Source organism: Mustela erminea, chromosome 3 (genome assembly GCF_009829155.1).
Source record: "Mustela erminea isolate mMusErm1 chromosome 3, mMusErm1.Pri, whole genome shotgun sequence".
Taxonomy (NCBI): domain Eukaryota; kingdom Metazoa; phylum Chordata; class Mammalia; order Carnivora; family Mustelidae; genus Mustela; species Mustela erminea.
In genome coordinates, this window is record NC_045616.1 from 131253326 (window position 1) to 131275606 (window position 22281).

Below are 22281 nucleotides of genomic sequence, written 5' to 3' on the forward strand. Positions count from 1 at the left end.
AGTTAAGGAAAGAATAAAAGGTATAGCATAAGAGAAATAGTCAATGATGTTGTAATAGCAATGCATCAGAACAAATGGGAGCTGCAGTTGTGAACACTTTACTATTGTTTATTTGTCCTCTGAAACATCTTACTGAGAGGCCAGCTGTGAAGTTGTGAATGCCACACCTCACGTACCATTTCCTTTGAAAATTCATAACAATCCAAGTTTTTCAAAACCCCAAACTATCTTTTTTGTTCTTTGAAGCTCCACGCTTTACCACAGTGCAAGTCTCATTAGGTTTTTCATCAAGTATTTGTGAGCTGTTTTCTAATCAAGAAGGTTCTGTTCTTTTCACATCAAGGAATCACTTTGATGTGGAATCACTTAGGAGACAAACAACAACATAAAATAATTAGATTTGATTGAGTATAATTGATTTGAATGTTAATGAAACAGTGCCTTCAGTATGTTTCATTTCACTTAAATTTTGATGACACTTAAGCAGTTGTCTTGCTTCCCCCAACCTGCCACCCTTATTTTCCCCCACCATCGCATTTGACATTTATTGTTCCTGTGTATCGACATTGTTTGTCTGAAAGCCTTTTAATCAGCTGTGGGTGAAGTAGCAGAGGAGCGCTTAGCTCTTCCAGCTCTATCACCTCCCATGTTGGTTGCCAAGGGAACCCTCTCACTGAGTCAAAAATAAAGGACTCATCAAATTTGGTGGTTTTTTTTCTTTTGCCTTGATGAGAGCCACCGAAATGTCTCTTGCATCAGACCACATGTGACCATCTCTTCTGCCATTTCTTCGCAAAATATCTGAAAGCGATCTTTATAATAAGGGATAAAAGAGGGAAGTTTGACAAGCTAGTGTTGTGAGAGTTAGATGAGGTCAATGCCGTGAAAACAATACGCCTTTGTTCTCTAAAAGAAATTTAAAAATTTTAAATTATAATTGATATAAATTATAAAACTTAACAATTATATATTGAGATATTTGGACATTATAGGCCCTGTTTTATTGGAGTAGGTGGATAGGTTTGGATTTTATTCTGACCACTGTTTTGAAATATCAATAAGGGAAGTGATGAGCCTGGCCTTTAAGGCAGGACAGGATCTAAGCTGTTTTGTTTGCTTCTATAGTACTCTTGTCCACTGGCACAAATAAACTCTCAACAAATGAAAAGAATTTCTCACCAATGGCTGCTGCCAACCTACAGAAGTTCTTCTGAACTGTTTTAAAATATCCAGCCAAGTTACTGTCTGGAAAAATCTAGAGGCTGGTGAGGAAGAGTCTCTGCAGCTCTTCTACTCAATACACCCTGCCCTTACCTCTTCTGAGTTCTAAGCAGTGAAGCTCCATGAACAAAGGAGAGGGAAATCCCTTTGAAAAAAAAGAGTGGTCCCTTGGCCTGTTGTGAGAGTTCGGGGTGAGAGAAAAATTGTTCTGCCTATGCACCCTCATTTTCAATCTTTTATGCAAAAAATATGAAGTTAAAATGGGCATTGTGGGAAATTCTCCTTGGGGAAAATGGATAGCCAAGCTGAACAGAAGGGCAGATAGAGCAGGCCAGGAATGGGAAGAGCTAGCTCCACTCTTTTAACCCAGGTTTCTGTGTAGTGGAGGGAAGTGGCCTGCTTGTTTTTACTATATTTTTGTACCAGTGACTCTTTCTGAGTCACTGCCCAGCTTCTCAGTTTTGACTGTTTTTCAAATTGTGGTCATTTATTACCTGCATCAGCATCTCCTGAGGGTCATAAAATAACTGCAACAGCCTAGGCTGGACCCCAGACCTGCTGAATCATTCTCTGAGGATAGAAGCCAGACATCCATATACCTTACAATTACCCCAGGTGATTCGTATTTATATAATGCATAAAGACTAATCCAAGAGAGTCTGTGATCATGGTAAAGAGAATTCTCTAAAGGGAGGGGGCACAGGGCAATCTTTTCAGAACACAAGTTCTAATTATGGATGAGCTTTGGTGTGGGAGGGTCCATAACATACCTAAAGTTGTTTGAGAATTTTTGTGTGAAAGCGTGTGTACATGCATCTTTCTGGTGAAGGGCTCTGATCTTCAATCAGATTCCCCCAAGGAGTCCATGACTCTCCCCAAAATGTTAAGAGCCACTTGTTTGTGGAATGCTTGAGTTGATGTCAGGAATAGTGGCAAAAGTCTCCAAAATAAAATGTCTTGAATAATCTCCTTACCCACTCTCACTTCTTCCTTTTCCTCCCCTGCAACACTTGCCCCAATGTGGATATAGAAATTGTCCTGATTCATCAAAATCTCAATTACCAAATTTATTTGGTTTGTAATCAAACAAAATGACACAGTGAGTATTTTAATGGCTTTCTTTTTTGGACTAAATGACTAACTGAAACCAGAAAACAAAAGGTTAATTTTGTTCTCTGCCCACATTACAAAAACAAAATCAGTGTTGATGCAGTCACTCCACTTCTCCAAAAACCAAAGTGGTTCTGAGAAATCCCTCACCACTTTGAAGAGTGAACTATTAGAACACTCATGATTAGAGAAATCAGATTAATTGGCCCATAGTGTGATGTGAGAGTGTGTTCTTTAATGATGATAGCTGTGCAAAGTGGATGCACACAGCACTCATCCGGAATGGTTCACGGAACTAAGGCCATGTTTCTCGAAGTGTGCTTAGAGAACTACATGATCAGAGTTATCCTGGGAACTCTGCTAAAGATGCCAACTCCCTGCATCCAGCTAGACCTTAGGAATCAGAAACACTAGTGATACGTCCAGAAAATCAGTTAGAACAAGTATGGAGGAGATTAGTAACTACGGAACATCAAGAAATTTGAGAGTTCTCTGGGCCACATTTTTCCTGAGTCATCTTTACATAAGGACAAAAGTTATAGAACAGAGAAGCCAGGGCTATTGAGCTTAAGACCTGAAGCACATTGTGAACAAATAGCAAAATGGCACCCAGTCTCTCTCCATAGGGGATTTTAACCTGGTCCAGATGTTTATTTTAGAAGGCTGAGAATTGGAAAATGATTGCATAATCATAAAAACTCTGTCCTGAACACAATCAAGAAGCTTATTACACCATTGTGTTTAGTAGATATCTTAAAACTTCATTATTCTACATTTGAAAAACCCCAATGAGTATCTCCTCTATTCAGCCAAAAGGGCTCACCCGAAGTATGAAATGATAAATTTTAAAATTATAGGGCAATTCATATCCCATCTCTAAGACTCTCTGACTGATAAAGGATGTTCAGACCTGAGCCTGTCCATCCCCTGGTATTGGCAGGCTTGCGGAAGGGTGCGGACTTCACATATTGCGGTTTTACTGCTTTCAGAAGGGTGTGTCTATGAGACCAGGGAATCCATTCCCAATTTGGTCAGCCTTAGAGAAACAAAACATTTCTGTTTATTCTTTTCCTTTTATTAGTCTCTGAAATTGTCACGGCTTAGAGTGCAGGTTGAGATGATCTTTCAGTGTTCATTGTTTCCACACCAAAGCATTTCCAAGGAAGCTGGGAATAGATCTATAGCCATAAATAACATAATTCATTTGTCATCAGACAACTAGTGAGAATGTTTGCTATGTTTTCTTGTATATTTTTGCTCTCTCCCAATGTCCTGCAAAAGAGAGATCTGCCTCCTTGGAAACAAAGTTAGCTGTATGTTAACATTTACTTCTTTTTTAAAAAGAAAGAAGAATGCTAAAATAAGACACTAAATTTACTAGGAGGTATAAGCAGATCAGTAGATACAAAGTGATGTCAGAGAGCTATGTCCACCCCCATAAATTTCTGTGGAAAGAATTTCACAGTAGGATATGCTGAAAGACCTTTTCACTAGTCTCCCCAACTTAGTTAATGAAGTCATTTACACTGCTCCCCTGAAGTTCTGAGCTATTAGAGCCCATAGGGGCAGCAACTCCTGGCTTGTTATTTATGGTGGACAGAACAGTACCCCCCACCCCCGCAAATGACTATATCTTAATCCACAGAGTCTGTGAATATGTTACTTTATATAGCAGGGAAATTAATGTTGCAGGTAGAATTAAGTGTGCTAATCAGCTGATGTTAAGAAAGGGCGATTATCCTAGATTATTCAGATGAGCCCAATGTAACCAGAATGGTCCTCAAAAGTAGAAGAGGGAGGCAGAAGAGTGTGAGAATATTCAGTGTGAGGACTTGACATGCCATGTTGGCTTTGAAACTAGAAAGAGGCTATGAGTCATGGGATGTGGGCAGCCTCTGGAAGATGTTAAAGGTAAGAAAACTAATTCTTTCCTAGATGTTCCACAATATAACAGAACCCTCCCAACACCTTGGTTTTAGTCAGTGAGACCCATTTCAGACTTCTGACCTACAGAACTATGAGACAGAAAATTTGTGTTTTGGTAAGCCACTAAACTTGTGGTAATGTGTTACAGCAGTATTAGCAAAACTAATACATTCATCTCAATATTTAGATATCTCTAAACTTTTCCATTTCAGAACAAAGTTAGTTTTTAGTACTTTGAAAATATTAATCTGGATTTTTCTTCAAATTGAGGAAAATTTCAGACAATTTCTTATTTCACTTTAATTATCCCTAACATCTGAGCAATGTTGACTTACTGCAGTCATATTAGACACTTAACAATGATCATCATGATATAATAATAGAGCATCTTGAGCACTGAGAGGACTTTGGTTTCTGAGGAGATACCTATGTTCAAGTCTGGGTTTATGACTTTAGGAGCCCTAGATATCTTAGAGGAAAGTAGGGTATGGAATGATGCTTAATCAGGACAAAGTTCATCTTCCAGCATCTGCTATGAAGAAAACCTGTTTCGATTGTTTTCATTTGCAATTCCCTAATGACATGAGTTTTAGGACGTTTTCAAATTCCTGTTTGCCATATATATATATCTTCTTTGGTAAGGGATCTGTTCAGGTCCTTTGCACATTTTATAATTGGATTGCTTGTTTTCTTAAAGTTAAGAATTCTTTGTATATCTTGGATGCCAGTCTTTTAAAAAATACTTGATTTGCAAATATTATCTCCCAGTCTGTGGCTTGTCATTACCTTCTCTTAACAGTGTCTTTCACAGAGCACAAGTTTTTAATTTTAATGAAGTCCAACTTGTCAGTCTTTTTTTTTTTTTTCACATGCACCATGCTCTTAGTGTTGTATCTAAAAAACCATTACCAAACCAAAGATGATCTTGATTTTCCCCTATTTTTCTTCTAAGAGTTTTGTTGTTTTGCATTTTAAATTTAGGTCTATGATACATTCTGAGTTAACTTTTGTTTCATTTTTGCATGTGGATGACCATTTGTTGAAAAGACTGTCTTTGCTACATTGTATTGCCTTAGCTCCTTTGTCAAAGAGCAGTTGACTATATTTGTGTGGGTTTATTTCTGGGTTCTCTATTTAGCTCCTGTAAGTGATTTTTCTATTCTTTCAGCTGTAATACACTGTCTTAACTAGAATCTTAGTTAACTAGAATCTTATCATGTCCTTTGTAGCAGATATTTCATTTCTTCGCAAATTGATTATTCTTCACCTATATTTGAAGTATGGCAGAAGGCAATTGGTTCTGTTTAGTGTTGGTCCCTTGCAGGACTTCTAGGTATTTCTTCCATCTTTTTCTTCTATATCCAGATGAAATCCACTGTAATTAGTTTGGATTAAAGACAATTAATTCGTCATTGAGTGGGCAGAGTTACAGATGAAGTTAAAAATAGAGAATTCAAAAGTGTGAGGTCTCATTTGAACTTCCTTTTCCACTAATACTGAGATACCTTCTTATCGCACACTCCTCTAAGACAGACGGTCATTCTCATTTTGGATGCAGCGCTCTATACCACCCATATACTTGGATAAATTCTCTTAGTCTCTTAGACTCTTCTGCTTCTTCAAGATCACCCAAGAGTGGTAACATCGGTGGCTTTGTTTGGAGGTTAAATAGGTTAAACAAGATTCTTTGCCAATTCATTTAAGTAAATTGAGGCCAGCCAAGATTAGATAAAGCATTTCTCTACAAAAAACAGTGTAGGTCTCCAGAGCTCTCCTTTGGCATTTGGAACCAAGGTCTCTGCCAGCAACAAAGTGTAACATTTTTCTTGCGTGTTTTCTGGGGATGACCTTGAGGTAAGGTTGAAAATATAATTCAGCATTCTGGGATTCTTGGACAAATTCCATAATAAATTGCTAACAAGTCTAATTGCTAATGTGATCATAGCTTTCTACTTTGATGCATTTTAATAAAAAAATTAAAACTCTGTCAGTTTGGTCCATATTAGATTCTCCATAAACTAAAATGAGGTTCAGATTACTTTTGCTAGTTAGAATAAATAGCCAAATCGATAGATTATATTCACAGTGGTGTTTCACCATTCAAAAGGATAAGGTATAATTTTGGTTTTAAAACACATAGCAATCAAGGTTCTTCATGTAGGCCTGCTGATTTTAGAACACCCCTATTACATCAGCTGCTATGCATACAATTTCTCTGATCTTAAAGGGCTTCCTCATAAGTGTTTGTCTCCCTTTTCTTGTGTAAAAAAGGGGGGGACAGGTAACATTTCAGGTTTCACATTGATTCTCATTTGCTTAACTCATTTATTCATCAATCACTTCCTGAATATTTATTATAAAACCAGGAAATATACTAAATGATGGGAGAACTAAATGAGTGAGACACAGTCCCTTTCCCAAAAGAATTTACAGCCAAGTATGATGCCAAGGAAGGTCTCTTTCTGTGTCTTCAATACATGAAACATGTGGCTCTTAATCACCAAGCATAATCCATTTTATTTCCAAATGAAAAATTTAATCAAATATACCTAACCTGGCTTGTAATCTCCCTTTGTTTTAAAAAATAAATCTTCAAAATGATTTTTTCAAACACAGAAAATAGTTCTTTATTCACATGTGTATTTACATGGCCAGGCATTTAGTCTCAGAGTTTTTCTTGAGGTTGGTGCTGTTATTTAAGGGCCATGGCTCCTAGGTTAACTGGATTTGGGGTTTGGTAGAATGGTTGGTGAAAGCTGTAACTTCCCTGTGTATAGAAAGACTCTTAGGTTCTGATGGAAGCAGAAAGAAATCATGAATGTGGATGGGATTAAGAAGGTCAGTAAGTGGGGCGCCTGGGTGGCTCAGTGGGTTAAGCCGCTGCCTTCAGCTCAGGTCATGATCTCAGGGTCCTGGGATCGAGTCCCACATCGGGCTCTCTGCTTAGCAGGGAGCCTGCTTCCTCCTCTCTCTCTCTCTCTGCCTGCCTCTCTGCCTACTTGTGATCTCTCTCTGTCAAATAAATAAAATCTTTAAAAAAAAAAAAAAAAAGAAGGTTAGTATGTATATGTCTCACTTGATTGCTTTTTAAATCCTTGGAAACTTAATTTCATAATGGTTTTTCTCCCAATTAACACCATTCTGAGAGGACTATTCCTTAATCTACAATTTAAATAGCTAAAAAGAAAAAGGTCTCTATGTCTTCAGTGCATTGATAATTCAGAAAATACAAGAGCAGAGTGTAACCAAAGAAAAGGAAGTATTCCCTGCAGACATAAATTATCTAATGAAAGAAGTCTCCCATCCAAGTACTAACCAGGCCCGACCCTGCTTAGCTTCCGAGATCAGACGAGATCGGGCGCGTTCAGGGTGGTATGGCCGTAGACTATCTAATGAAAGAAGTTAGGGCAAGGGAAATTAAATCCCCTCAAGACAGTATGCTTGAGGGGACATATTGTTGCTATAAGAAAAACACAAATTAAAAAGAGTTTTAGAATATAATACCCAAGAGCTTAATATATAAAATATTATACACTGTTTGAAATCATAAAAGTAAAATTGGGATCTACATCTGCTGAATGCTTTAAAAAACTTTTTATTCGCTTTTGACCAAAAATGTGCAAAGGAGCTCAACTATTGTTAAATCTAGGAGAAAAAGAACATAAAACCATTTGTGTAGAAGAGCCAGAAAAGTGCAGACAGTGAGAAGAGCCAAGGAAAAAATACTGACAATGATTTAAAAATAGGAACAAACAGCAATAAGTGGAAGAAACATCACCCAAGGGATAAACTATGAGGACACCCAACACTCCTGTGCAGCTGCTCTGGTCTCTTTTCAAAACGTGAGCCAAAATAACTCAGGGAGCTATTCTTGACTTTAAATGCGGGACTACAACTCTGGTGAATTATGAGGATGCTCAGTGTTAATGCTGCTGGGGAATTTCAACTAGGCTAAAGCCTGCCTGAAATTTCCAGATGCTAAAATTTGCAAACATGTCTTCATACCAGAAGTGCGCTCTACGTAAAACACAAACATTCATAATTTGTTTTTATGTTCATCTTTGTATAATTCATAATTTTACATTTTAGGTCCCTTGCACAACTACTGAATTGTTTTATCTTGAACAATTTTTTTTATTTTGTATTTAAAATATGAATCTAGTTTATAAGTAGAAAGAGACTGCATTTATTGAGCACTTACTGTTGGCAGACCCAGTAATACACATAGAAGCCAAAGCTGAATGTAGGCTTTCTGGTCCCTTAAAGTCTTTTGAAAAGCAGTAACATTGTCATATAGTGAGCTCAGATCTGAAGCTTTAGTCTTGCTACTTTTTCTTATTGGGAATAATCTTCTCCCTTCTCCCTAAAGTATAAAATAACAAGAAAGAGAGCTCCATGGGTGAAATGAATAAAACAGTGAGTATATCTTTTTGCTTTGTGAAGGTCACCAAGTTGAAATAAATATCATAAATATCACATAGGTTCTATTGCCCCAACTGTGCATATTGAAAAAAGTTTCAAAAGCTAGCAGGACAATGCTAAATCTCCAATATTACAAATTCATTCAGAAAATCTTCCCTCAGAATAGCATAGTTATTCTCTAACAGGTATGTACTCTTCTCCATTTCCTTCTTTGATTCCTAAAAAGAACAGTGTCTTTGGTAGACTTTTCCTGGGTTCAAATTCCTGGTTCCACCATCTACCAGCTATATAAATTACATAACTTTGATTTATTTTCATCTGTCAAATAAGGATAATAATACTGCCTGGTTGTGCTGTTGGGAATCTTAAATAAGATAGATGCATTTAGTACAATGTTTGGCATACAGCTGGCACTCCATAAATGTTGGTTTTCCTTCCCATTACATTATAAATATTGGTCTCATCAACAGTTCATCATTTCCCCTGCACATTTTTTCAAAAAATGTCTTTAACTTCAACCATCATCCTTTTTATAAAACCAAAAAATATTTGAGCTAAAAATAATCTTAGAGATTACTTCAATGCTTTCGTAATCCTCAATGGGGTCTAAGTATAGGTAAGGAAACAGACCCAGAAGGGTGAAGTGACCTGTTCAAGGTCACAGAGGTGGTGAGAGGTAGAATTTTAGGACCAGATCACAAGTCTTAAGACAAGGTTTATTCCTATATTCCCCAGGGCCTCCCTATAGATGGTTTTCTAATTCAGAAAAGATTAAAAACAATTGAGTTTTTTATAATACTCACTGAAATCTTCCTCTTTGCCTTAAAAAATGAAAAGTTGGACCTTGAGAATGTGGGCTTGAGGTGTTTGCATTATACTCTTTGTTCATTTACTTGTCTTGTAGAGTATGTGATGCCGGTTCAGGAACCATTTTCAGGCTCCAGAGGTAGCATTGCTAACTCAGAATTACAGTGTTTGTTTCTCACAGCAGTATAATTCTGGTGTGCTAAATAGTCGTTCTTTCCTTTTGATACCTGTTTGTTTGGCTTGGTTTTAATCTCAAAGAAGTCATTTCATGAGAATTATGTCTCAAAAGCTAACAAAGAAGTGGAACTTCTTAAGTTGTGACAGGGTGGAAGACACCCTAGAATGAACTGCTTATCTAAACCCATTAAATGCTTCTGCACAGCAAAGGAAACAGTCAACAAAACAAAGAGGCAACTCACAGAATGGGAGAAGATATTCACAAATGACACTACAGACAAAGGGCTGATATCCAAGATCTATAAAGAACTCCTCAAACTCGACACCCAAAAAACCAGATAATCATGTCAAAAAAATGGGCAGGAGACATGAACCGACCCTTGTCCAAAGAAGACATACAAATGGCTAGCAGACACATGAAAAAATGTTCATCATCATTAGCTATCATGGAAATTCAAATCAAAACCACACTGAGATACCACCTTACACAAGTTAGAATGGCAAAGATTAACAAGACAGGAAACAACGAATGTTGGAGAGGATGTGGAGAAAGAGGAACACTCTTACACTGTTGGTGGGAATGGAGGTTGGTGCAGCCACTTTGGAAAACAGTATGGAGATTCCTCAAAAAATAAAAAATAAAGTTACCTTATGACCCAGCAGTTGTACTACTGGATATTGACCCCAAAGATACAGATGTAGTGAAAAGAAGGGCCATCTGTACCCCAATGTTCATAGCAGCAATGTCCATAATAGTCAAACTATGGAGAGAGCCAAGATGCCCTTCAACAGACGAATGGATAAAGAAAATGTGGTCCATATATATGATGGAATATTACTCAGCCATCGGAAAGGATGAATACCCAACTTTTGTATCAACATGGACGGAACTGGAGGAGATTATGCTGAGTGAAATAAGTCAATCAGAGAAAGTCAGGTATCAAATGGTCATACTTACTTGTGGAACATAAGGCATAACATGGAGGACATTAGGAGGGAAGGAAAGTGAATTGGGGGAAATCAGAGGGAGAGACAAACCATGAGAGACTGTGGACTCTGAGGAACAAACTGAGGATTTTAGGGGGAAAGGGGTGGAGGGATGGGTGAGCCTGGTGGTGGGTATTAAGGAGGGCACATATTGCATGGAGCACTGGGTGTGATACATAAACAATGAATCTTGGAACACTGAAAAACTAAAATTAAAAAAAAAGAACATTAAATGGCAGTTCTTTTAACAAATGTAGGTGCGTTAGTCCTTACTAACCAGGAATTGTGTATTCAGAGAGCCACTCCATTTACCTAACAGAAGTAAAGGAACATATTCTCAAACAGTGTTCTAATGTTGTGGACAACAGTAGAAGATTCCATTTTGGCTTGGATTCAAGAGAATTTATTCATTGACATGCCAGAAGTATCTTATCAGTAGCTAGTTTTAGCTAATAAGCTTTCTCATAGTGTGAACCCCTTAAGGAGAAAAAAGCAAGAACAACAACAACAAAACTATAATGATGTTCTACAGTAAAAACTATAATGATGTTCTCTACAGTAAAACTTTCAGTGAAAGTAACATAATGAAATCCTTTAAGATTTCTCTCCCCCTCAAACTTAGCTAGGCTTGTTACCATTACCAAGTATTCTGTCTAGATGGGTGAACAATAAAGGATAACCTGGGTTTCAGGACATCCCAGACTTACCTATCAGTCACACATTAAATAAAACTTTATTGAGGATCTACTATAGTCTGAAAGCTAATTAAAAAGCCTGGATATGGGGCACCTGGGTGGCTCAGTCAGTTGAGCATCTGACTCTTGATTAAGGGTCTGATCACCATCTCGGGGATTGAGCTCCCCCACCCCAGCTGGGCCCTGTTTTCAACAGCGAGTCCCTTGATATATTTTTTTTTTCTCTCTCTCTCCCTCTTTCCCTCCCTGCTGTTCAAACAAACACACACACACACACACACACACACTCTCTCTCTCTCTCTCTCTATCTCTCTCTCTCTCTCTCTCTCTCTCCAAATAAATAAATAAATAAATAATTTAAAAAACAGGTCTGGGTATGACAGTCTTAGATGTGCCCCTCTCTTCCTACTGCACATATGCACCCACATGCTCTTTCTTTCATCATCTTCACATTCAACAAATAAACTTGTTATCAAAGTGAAACACTCTTCCCCCTCTAGGCTGCATCCTTTCCAGCCAGAATAAGGCTGCAAACTGTCCTCTCGAAGCAGTGTTATCCAATATTAGGCTAAAAGTGTTTCTGACAAAATTGGTTCTTTTATCAGAGCAATATTTGCACACAATGTCCTTCCTTTCCCTAGTCCCAAATTTGGCTTTTAAAATCTTAGACAGTGTCACTTAGTTATATGAAAGTACTATGATACTATCATAAAGCCAACGAGCTTGTGATATTTGCTATTTCAAAGTATTATTGGCTACAGAGGTAAATTATTAGGAAAATTGGTGGAAAAGGGGGATATTTCTAGCAAATGAAGGCAAGCTGAATATGTTAGGTGCAGGTAATCCCCATGTTGAGCAAATGAAACAGTATATAACCCATTCCTATTTTGGTGCCCCAGAGAAAGAAAACTCAGTGACTCCTGCCCGGTAGTGTTGAATTTAATTGAAGTTGAAGTGACTTTTCTGAGAACAGAGGTTATAAAATATTTCTTTGTATTCCCAGCACATAATAGTAGGTAGAAGGCACAGCTATATATATTCTAAGAAGCCATTGATTTTAAATGCACCATTATTTTGTATGCAACTAAGAAATTTTAAAATGTTGCCAATTAACCCAATAGCTTTATTCCTAGTGAAAGAACTGTATGAGACATAGATTTTTCATTCATTGCTCATATGAAATAAAATAAATTGACTAAGATATTCCTAAAACTTCACACATCAAGATGCCATAAACTAGAAGGTGTGAAAATTTCAGAAATATTAAAATATGGAAATGATGTTTGCTATTGTGCTGACAATGGTAATAATCATCTGCATGATGGTGATCAATTCACACTAATCTCTGGTTGATATTTTCCATTAGGTTGTGTGACTATTCCACTAATGTCCTTCTTTGCCACCTAACTGGGTCTTTTGACTGCATGGTAAAGGTCTTATATGGTGTGTTAGAAGCCTGGTAGGAGTACGATTAGATTAGGGACATGGAAGAAGCATCTGTATGGTGCTGGGGAATGAGTACAACATATAACAATATTTGCATCATAAATCAGCACTCACAAGACAGTGTCTGTCATGGAAGAGGAACTAAATAACAAGGGTGACTTGGCCAGTAGATGGTAACCAACATCTGTTGTTGGTCATACAGTGTCCATGCAATGGGCTCTGGAACAGAGAAGTAATGGTGGCAGAGATGAAGGCCATGTGAGCCCAAACAGCATGGATTCCTATCATGAAGGATGATCAACTGCTGCCACCAGTGAGTGTCCAATAGGCCAGCAACCCATAACACTGAGAATACAGTATCATCCTTCAAAGAGACCAATCAGTTATTTGGTGACAAGTTGATTACATCAAACTCCTTCTGCATTATAGGGGCAATATTTCATCTGGACTGTCAACAAGTTTTAGTCTCTGCCCATAACACCCAGCTAGCAGCACTCTGAAGTGTCTGATTTAAGCCTCCAAATCCCACTTAGCATTGCTAGGAAATGCTACTTTCCTAGCATTGCTAGGAAATACAAAAGACAAACTTTATGGCACAAGATGAGCAGTGGTAGAACATAGCCATGATATCTACTTATTGATCCCACCATATTCTGGATCATCCAGAAGCTGCTAACTTAATAGTGGTGGAATGTCCTCTTGAGGGGTCTTGAATTTCCACCTTGTCAAAAATACTTTACATGGCTGGAAAGCTCTTCTTCAGGATGTAGTATATACCCTAAAATAATGGACATTAGCAGTTCTGTGTCACCAGTAAGTAGAATGCAAGATCTGGGAACAAAGGAATAAAAGCAGGAATGGGCCTACTCATCATCACTTCCAGTCACCCTCTCAGGGAATTTGTGTTTCCCCTCATCTGTAATTTAGGTTCCAGTGATCCTGGTTCCTAGAGGGAGGATGCTTCCACCAGGGAATACTGGGAGAATCCCAATAAACTTAAAGTTATGACTAACTCCTGGTTACTTTCAGCAACTCAAGCCAGTAGACCATCAGACAAAAAACAGTTACCATACCAGCAGAATAACTGACCCTATTCATCATGAGGAAATAAAGTATGGCTAGCCAGTGCAAACAGGGAGATTTGTTGGGTTATCTCTGTATTTCTATGACCAATTTCACTATAAAGAACAAGTCTAATAACCACAGGTTGATAAAAGTATGGTAACTGCATCAGATGCTCTAAGACAAGCCAACTAGTCCAACAGAGGTGCTACCCAAGGAGGAGACATTCTAGAATAACTAGTAGAGAAGAAAGGATAAAGGGTATGTCTAGACCAATCATACCACAGGAGCTATACTTGATTTAAATAAGCTCCTTATAAGTCTTCCCAAACATTGACCATTCAGGATCCCAGAAAAACTGTGACTAGATGGAGTTAACTTAATCTGAGAAGCAAGTACTATCTGAGGACTGCAAGGCAGTCCTATAGCAGGCCTCATGGTTGCTCTCCCCAGATCCACTTCACTGGGCTAGAATACCCATCCCCCAGTTCTCATGCCTTAGCCCTCATTAGTGGCTCATAGCTATTTATCTCCTCCTAATGGGAACCATTATAATAACTCCAGGGGGCAGTAACCCATGCTGACACTGAATAAGCTGCGGAAATTCATGCTCTATAGCTTTCAGTAGAACCAATCTAGTTCCAGCTGCTCTCCAGCTGAGACCACATCCTAGTTTAGCTCCTCCCTCTGTCCTATCCTGCTCTCGCTAACCCCCATCCTCTTCTGAAATCACTTCCTCAATAAATCATTATACAAGAATTCCAATCCCTGGCTCTGTTTCTAGGAAACCCCATCTAAAACAGGGAACAAATGGATCGTTTGGCAGACAATCATCTCTCAGCCACAGATGCCTTTAAAAGGAAAACATTTCTTCCAGATTCTTGTTGACAAAGATCACTTTTGTTTTAATATTAATAAAAAATGCTCAGAGGTAAAGTTACTGTGGTTAGCTCTAACAAAACTATAAAAGCAGAATAAACTTGCCAGCCAATTAGATTAACCAAAGCAAAAATAAAATGTAAATTTACTATATTAATGTAATGTGACCATTTTTTTCTGAAGCAAATTGTCAGTGTTTTTAAAAGAGAAAGATGTAGCCCCAGATTTGGTCCTATAGTTTAGTATGTTCCTGTATTTTAAACTCAACAATACAAATTCAGAGCATGTCATTGTTGTTATTGTTTAAGTATTTTCTACAAAATATCATTAATAACTTCCAGGCTTTTTTTGCTAATTCAGAACAATCAGCTCTCATTCTAAACTAAAAGCCAGCTAGTAAACAATTCTTTAGTGGCAATTATAATAAATTCTCACTTGATAACTTGTTAGAGCATTCATTCTTTGTTGAGGTAATGGCTCAGAATAAAATGGTTCAGGCTCTTTTGAGTTTGGAACATCTTTTCTGTATGCCTCATGAAGATTCAATGCATTTACTACTTTTATCAGTTTGATCTACTATGCCACATCCATTCATGGTGTGCCCCCTGACACTCATCGAGATTTCTTTGATGGGAGTAATACCAGAAACATAAAGGCAAATATGATCATTAAAATTAGGAAGCTATGTGGAAGGTCCTCTCATAACCCCAGAAGTTCATGTATTATATTACAGATCATTAACAAATTGAAAGTAAACAGTTGAAAATTTCTCTTAAAGAATTCATATGCCCCTGGTGATACACTGCACACACCATCCCCTCAGCGTGTATGCTTTATTTTGGGAAGTAGTGCTCTAAAAGAACTATGAAATCCTTTCTACATTAAATTATATAAATGTTGCCAATCTCAAAAGCTGCCATAAATTGTGATTGTTCATCTGAAAACAAAAACAAGAACAAAATAACACAAAATGGTGACCATTAGAATAACTTCCCACTGGAAAACACGGACTTTAACAGTGAGTTGAAACAATTACTGATTTTCTCTCATTAGTAGTGCCCTGGCTTTAAGAAACCTGTTCTCAACTGGATTTTAAGGTTTTCTTTTCCTTTCCAAGTAGTAAAGATTTATGGATGAAACTGAATCATGTTTTAAAATCGTAAAACAAGGGGTACCTGGGCGGTTCAGGTGGTTAAGTGCAACTCTTGGTTTAGGCTCACATGATCTCAGGGTATTGGGATTGGGCTCTTGCTCAGCACAGAATCTGCTTAGGGTTCTCTCCCCCTCTCTGTCTCTGCCCCACTCACACACGTGTGCTCTCTCTTTCTTGCGCTCTCTAAAATAAGTAAATAAATCTTTTAAATAAATAAAATAAAATGGTAAAGCAACATTTCTTTGTTTAAGGGGGAAAAATGCCTACTTTGAGCTAACTAAATTTCAGTGGCACCAATTCATATTAATTAGCAAGAAAAATGAAGAATAAAAATATCCTTTCCATCTCAAGTGCCTCAGATATAAATGCATTAGCTGTATCTAAACTCTCATTAGTCATCTCAAAGACAGAACATTTATTTTAAAAAAAAAAAAGCAAAACTGGTTTTAGAGATCTATTAAAAGTTTATGACATTTTGAAACTCTATTAGGCATTTAAAGTCAATTTTCTTCTCAGATCTAACTCAAAAATAGCATTATAAGAAGAATTTAAAGAAAAGAAAAATATTGGTTACTAGTACATAAGGTGCTCCCCTTTAGGTCTGGTTAAATTGTATTATTGTGATGTGACCCAAGACACAGCTACAAAATAACTGAAATCAGTTATCTAGTATCTTAGGGGAATAGAAGTTCTGAATTAGAGAATTTTTTAGGACAGAGAAACTCAGCTTTTCTGTTGTGGTTAAAAATAGAGAAAATGTGCAGTCCTACAGACCTAGGTTCATATCCCATCTTCTTTACCTTGGGCTATCTGTGTAATTTTGTCACCATCATCTACTAAGCAAGAGCAAAAATTAGTAAGGTTTCTGAGAATGACAAAATGTATGAACAGCTTAGAATTGCTGCACACTAAGTCAAAAAATGTATATCCACTAGGCATTTTTTACTTCATTTTGAGGTCATTTTTAAATTCACTGCAGCTGATTTTCCTCAAGCCCCTTTTTATGAACTCCTCTACCCTTACCCCATTCTTGCTCTGATTCCTTCCTGGAATTACTTCCAAAGTTAGTATTAAATACAACCATACTTTTCAGGCCTTTCCTTACTTGACTTCTTTGCAGCATTGATGCTAGTTACCATGTATTTCCTTCTCAGAAAATTTTCTCTTGATTTCCACCACATAATGGTCTTTTTGGATTTCTTCTAACTCTTATGGCTTCTCCACAACCTTGTCTGCTCGTCACTTACCTAGGTTGTTGCCAGCACCAAAACCAATTCTCCAATTCTCCAAACACCAATGGGGTGTCGAACGATCAATTAAATTCTGATACCTAGGACCCAAGGAAGCATCAGACACCACAGGTTTAAGGGTTCAGTCCCACAAAAAATGAATTAATTAATTAATTAATTTTGAAAATGGCTGCCCTCATTTCAGAAACCAATTTTAAGTCCCTGGGCAACCTGTACTTCTGACTTTTTTTCTTTCCTTTGAATAAAGGCGTAAGCAGAAATTGAGTAGAGAGCAAAAAAGATAAAGCATATAAGAAGTGTTATTCCCCTCTGAGGAGCGCACCTGTAACAGAAAAAAGAAATGATTCTAAAGGCCCAAAGACAGAGCAACAAAGGCACAGAAGATTTTTACACAAATAAGCAAAAGGACTTGAGCTTATCTATTTAAAGGCAAATTGAGAAAAGAATTTATATTCACAGTGCTAAGAATTGTGAGAAAAGGTAAAAATTACACCTTTGTATTTCTTTAAATATTTCTCTATGTGATATATCCAAGTTAGATGTATTGTTTAATCAATATGCATGATTTGCTCATTAAAAATACTTCAGAGTGCCTACTGTGTAGAAATATTATGAAAAAGACTGAAAGGATTACTATCTTTCCTGTCTAGCACTTACTTCATTGTGATCTCAGGCTGTCGCTCAGTCTTTGACTATTTTACACCCAAGTCATAAAAATCTGACAGTAATGCAAAAGATTTTGGTTCATAGGTATGCAGACTGTGCCTGGTAAAATGCAATCCGTTATCTTCCTGTGGAAATTAGTTAGTGTCTTCAGTTTTGCCTCTATTTGTAACTTCTTCTCAGGTCTTGATGTCTGTATATTTGCCCGCTCTTCAGATTCTACTTCAGATCAGCTGTTCCATGTATCGATTCCCTCATTATTTATAAATAAAATTCATCTTTTATAACTACATGTGTCGGCAAGTGTTGTAGTTTCAGGGATCAAGCCCTAAAGAAGATAGAGTTCCTTCCAGCTTACTCTTTTATCATCACATTTGTTGTTCTAATAAAGACTTCTATGATTTTGGAAAGTCTGAGTAAAAAAAAAAAATAATGTTATCTCTCTAATTAGGTGGATTTGATTTATGGTGGCCTGTCACGTGACTAGACCCCTAGTAAGTAAATATCAACCCAACTTCCAGTTCATTTAATAATTAAAGTTTATGATTCTCTCATAAACTTTAAATCAAACTCCCAGGTAGTTCTCAGTAAGTATAACTTTCATTCTGTTCTGGGCAATGTATTCTCAAAAAGTTGGTTTTAATAAATATTATCTGTAAAAAATTTGCTGAATTGAGTTTGCTTATATCTCTAGGTACCCTAAATTCAGGGCCAAGACTGGAGTTATGTCAGGCCATCAAAGAATTATGCGTATGTCACATGTTCCCCCTCACTCATGGAATTGCTTTACTGAATTATACTTTGGTTTTAGGCCTTTGCCTACATCGATGTATATGAAATGCAAGGTTTACTTTTGTATTTATTGGGAAGATGCGGAAGACATTGTTTACAATGTCACAACATCCACATAATGAAAAAAGCCACTGAACTGGCCAGTCAAAAGAAATAAAGTCTTGTCCTGAAACATTGTTTTATGTTTATTTAGGGGCATGATAAAATTTAATTTAACTTTGTTTTCCTCTGTGCATTAATTGCTAGGAAGCTTGAAGCAATATTTCTGGCTTACACAAAGAAATGCAGAGGACATTTTCTCACAAATATTATGTACTAATCTTATTATCAATATCGTCTTATCCATTATCCTCTAATTCCCTATCCCCTCAATTTCCTCACATACTTACTGGCCTGTGTGAATAAACTATTATTTAATGAATATTTATAACTGCTTCAAATCTATTTTTGGAACTATACACCATATATATGTTATCATTACTAATATTTATTGAAACTACTTATGCTAAAAAATATGCTAAGCATTTTATAAATTTTATCTCATTTAATTCTTACTACAGTCTTACAAGAATTCTATTTACTCCTATTTTGTAGGTGAAGAAACAGAGACTCAGGAAATTTTCCAAAGTCACACAGCTAGTTAGACCCAACAACTAGTAAACAGCTGAGCTGAAGGATAGGAATCCAGTCTACCTGACTCAGAATCCGTGTTAACAACCACATCATTATGTGCCTTTATAAATATATACACAGTGCATGTGAGTGTGTGTGTGTGTGTGTGTGTTTAAAAACAAATAACTAATTTTCTACTTAAGCCAAACCTCCATGGAACCAAGTTGTTTAGTTCATGGCTCTTTAAGCCAAGAACTACGTTGAAATTATACCAATTTACTTTAATCACAGAATTAATGATTAAGGAAGGTCCTAGGGAAGGTCCATTGTGGAAATGAACACAATAATATGCAAAATACCTAGGAGATTATTACATATATAATAGGCTCCCTATTTAAATACAAAAGTTTATTCCTTCTTTTAAAAACTTCAGTGTAGTAGAGTTAGTAGCCCATGTTATTAAACATTGGTCCTTACCTGGATCAAAGGCTCCCTATTCTTTCCCATGGGGAAGTATTGTTTAGCCCACTTGCCCTTTTCTCCATGACTCATGACATCAGCCCTCACCAACTCTTAGGCAAGTCATTTAACCATCAGCCTTAGGATTCCACATGTAAAGATGAAGGAAATATAAGTACTATTCTGTCTTTTTATGAGGATCAAAAGAGTAATTATGCAAAAGACTTTTATTAGAAATAACATTTCATCACTATTCATTAGTATTATTTTGCTTTTGTGTAGAAATTATACGAAGAGAAGAGATTATTTTAGATACATGGTGAGTATATGGAGGATTTCCTGATTGGTGGGGTTATGACATTTGCTCCATTAATTGTGGAAATATAATGAGAGTTATACTGTTATACGAAGAGAAGAGATTATTTTAGATACATGGTGAGTATATGGAGGATTTCCTGATTGGTGGGGTTATGACATTTGCTCCATTAATTGTGGAAATATAATGAGAGTTATACTGTCTAATACTGTTTTCAGGATCATCCATCCCAAAGGTAGAGGTTAAGTGATGGTTTAGTGATCCTTGGAACTTACAAGCTGGTGATCTGAATATTTTCCCCATTTCCTAACTCAATGCCTTCATCTACTTTTCCAGAGATTGAACATGCAATTCAACACAACCCTGCTTTCCATGTATACATGTGCCAAAATATTTATCATTGATAAGTAAAGATATTCATGATGATTATGATGATTACCATCATAGATAAAGAGATATTTTCCTTACAAAATAAAAGTACAGTGCTAGTAACTAACATTGATTTATTTTCAATTATATCATGTATTTTATCATGTTTTTTATTATTTGTTTACATGTCTGATGCCCTTAGAATGCCACAGTTTTGGGGACATTGATCTAGTTACTTCACGTCCTTAATATGTTTTTCATTGTTGAAATCAAGACGTTGAATATGAAAACACTGAAATTGCCTTCAAGACTTGATACTCTATTATTCTATGAACTTAACTGGAACAATGTATTAGTTTTTCTGAGTTAAAAAAAATATATTGTTCCTATTCTTCAGTATACTAAAGTATGGTTTCATCTTTGTACCAGGTTCCATTAGGGGAAATTCCATTAGATAATAGGAGATGCTCTCTTCCAGCAAAACCTGACAAAATGCCAGAGAAAGACAACTAAGAAGGCCTGCTTTGCCATGTGTTTTATATTTAGACAAAATTCAAGTTTCAAGTTCCTGAGAACACTAGATATAGCAGTGGAACAAATAATTTATTTTCTCTGTGCTTGGAGGCTCTTTTTCATACCTTTGGTGTCTACTGACTGTTTAGAACATCTTTTCCAGATTGTGAAAGAGAGATCTTTTTCTGCAGTGAGTGTGTCCCAAAGGCCACATTTTTGATTCACTTCTATCTGAAGAGCATGGCACTCTATCCACCACAACAAGCCTCCTTGTTCTAAAATCTATTATCAGCTTCAGAATCTGGTGGAAAGAATGATTAGGTTTTAAATGACTGTCCTATTCACACTCCATAAGCCTCTGACATGTATTTCTCTTAGAAATAGTTCCAAGTCAATGTCAGGAGAAAATGAATTTTAAGCTAATGTATTCAACCCTTATACTTATAAATCTCTTTTTTACATTTCAGAGTTACAAGTCCTATTAAAGTGTGAAATTTGGAGAATGCTTTAACTCTTTATTCAGGTAAGTAAGATTCTTCTTAAGAAGGTAGATTGGCTGTGTATTGATTCGACAAATATTTATTGGATGTCTGATCTATGCTGAGCATTGTCTAGGTGCTGGGGATGCAGAGATAAGAGACCCTCCTTGAGTTTCCAAGAGGTCATACTCTAGTGAAGGGCACAAGGAAGCACGCAGTCATTACAACACATTACCATACTTGGGAGAGAGATAAATATGGGACAGCTGGGAAGCACACAAAACAGGCCCTTAACAGGAAGAGGCTTAGGAGGTTCCTACGGAGGGAGATTTCTGAGCTGGGTTTTCACAAATGAGTGGGTTTAGCCAGACCAAAAGAGATGGCAATAGAGTAAGGCAGGCAGAGAGAGCTGCAAGCACAAAGGTACTGACAGGGAGAGCAAGAACTTGCAAGATTATAAGTAGCTTCAGGCTTTTTGAATATCACACTTCAAATTTCAAGTTGGAAGTGATAAGGTGGGAAAGAAGTGTTCCTTCCTCAGAGCAGAGCTTGAATATTTTCTAATCCACTGAGATACGATGACTTTTCATGCTTTTAAAAGGTAAGAGGAAAAATTAAAACCTGTTCTCAGAAATAGTCACAGTGTACATATTAAATCAAGTTCCAAATGTAAATTATGGGCTTTTCCTTTAATGGTTCCAATGCTTTGGAACTATCTGGAAATGGGGCAAGTTACCTAGCCAGTGGATACCAACTCATTTGACCTTGTGCTTCCTCCCCTTCACCAGAACCACATCTCTCTGGGCCATTTCTTGACCATTCACCCAATTTTAGGCTTTGTAAGTATTCTCAACTTGATAGGCTGGACAAGCTCTAATCACTTCTCTAGCGCAACAATTGAATCAGTGATATCAAACAAAATATCAATGTTATTTCTTTTTTA

The 22281-nt window shown here is 36.9% G+C and overlaps 2 long non-coding RNA genes across 2 annotated transcripts in view; one reads left to right on the forward strand and one right to left on the reverse strand.

The window, feature by feature from the left end:
• The window catches only part of LOC116586932, an 81327-nt gene that overhangs the window by 15618 nt on the left and 43428 nt on the right, over positions 1 to 22281 (reverse strand). Inside the window, exon 2 of the long non-coding RNA XR_004284211.1 lies at positions 8459 to 8620. This is a non-coding gene — a long non-coding RNA (uncharacterized LOC116586932). The remainder of the gene's footprint in view (positions 1 to 8458; positions 8621 to 22281) is intronic.
• LOC116586931 overlaps positions 1 to 22281 on the forward strand; it is a 61690-nt gene that overhangs the window by 12741 nt on the left and 26668 nt on the right. Inside the window, exon 2 of the long non-coding RNA XR_004284210.1 lies at positions 21327 to 21382. This is a non-coding gene — a long non-coding RNA (uncharacterized LOC116586931). The remainder of the gene's footprint in view (positions 1 to 21326; positions 21383 to 22281) is intronic.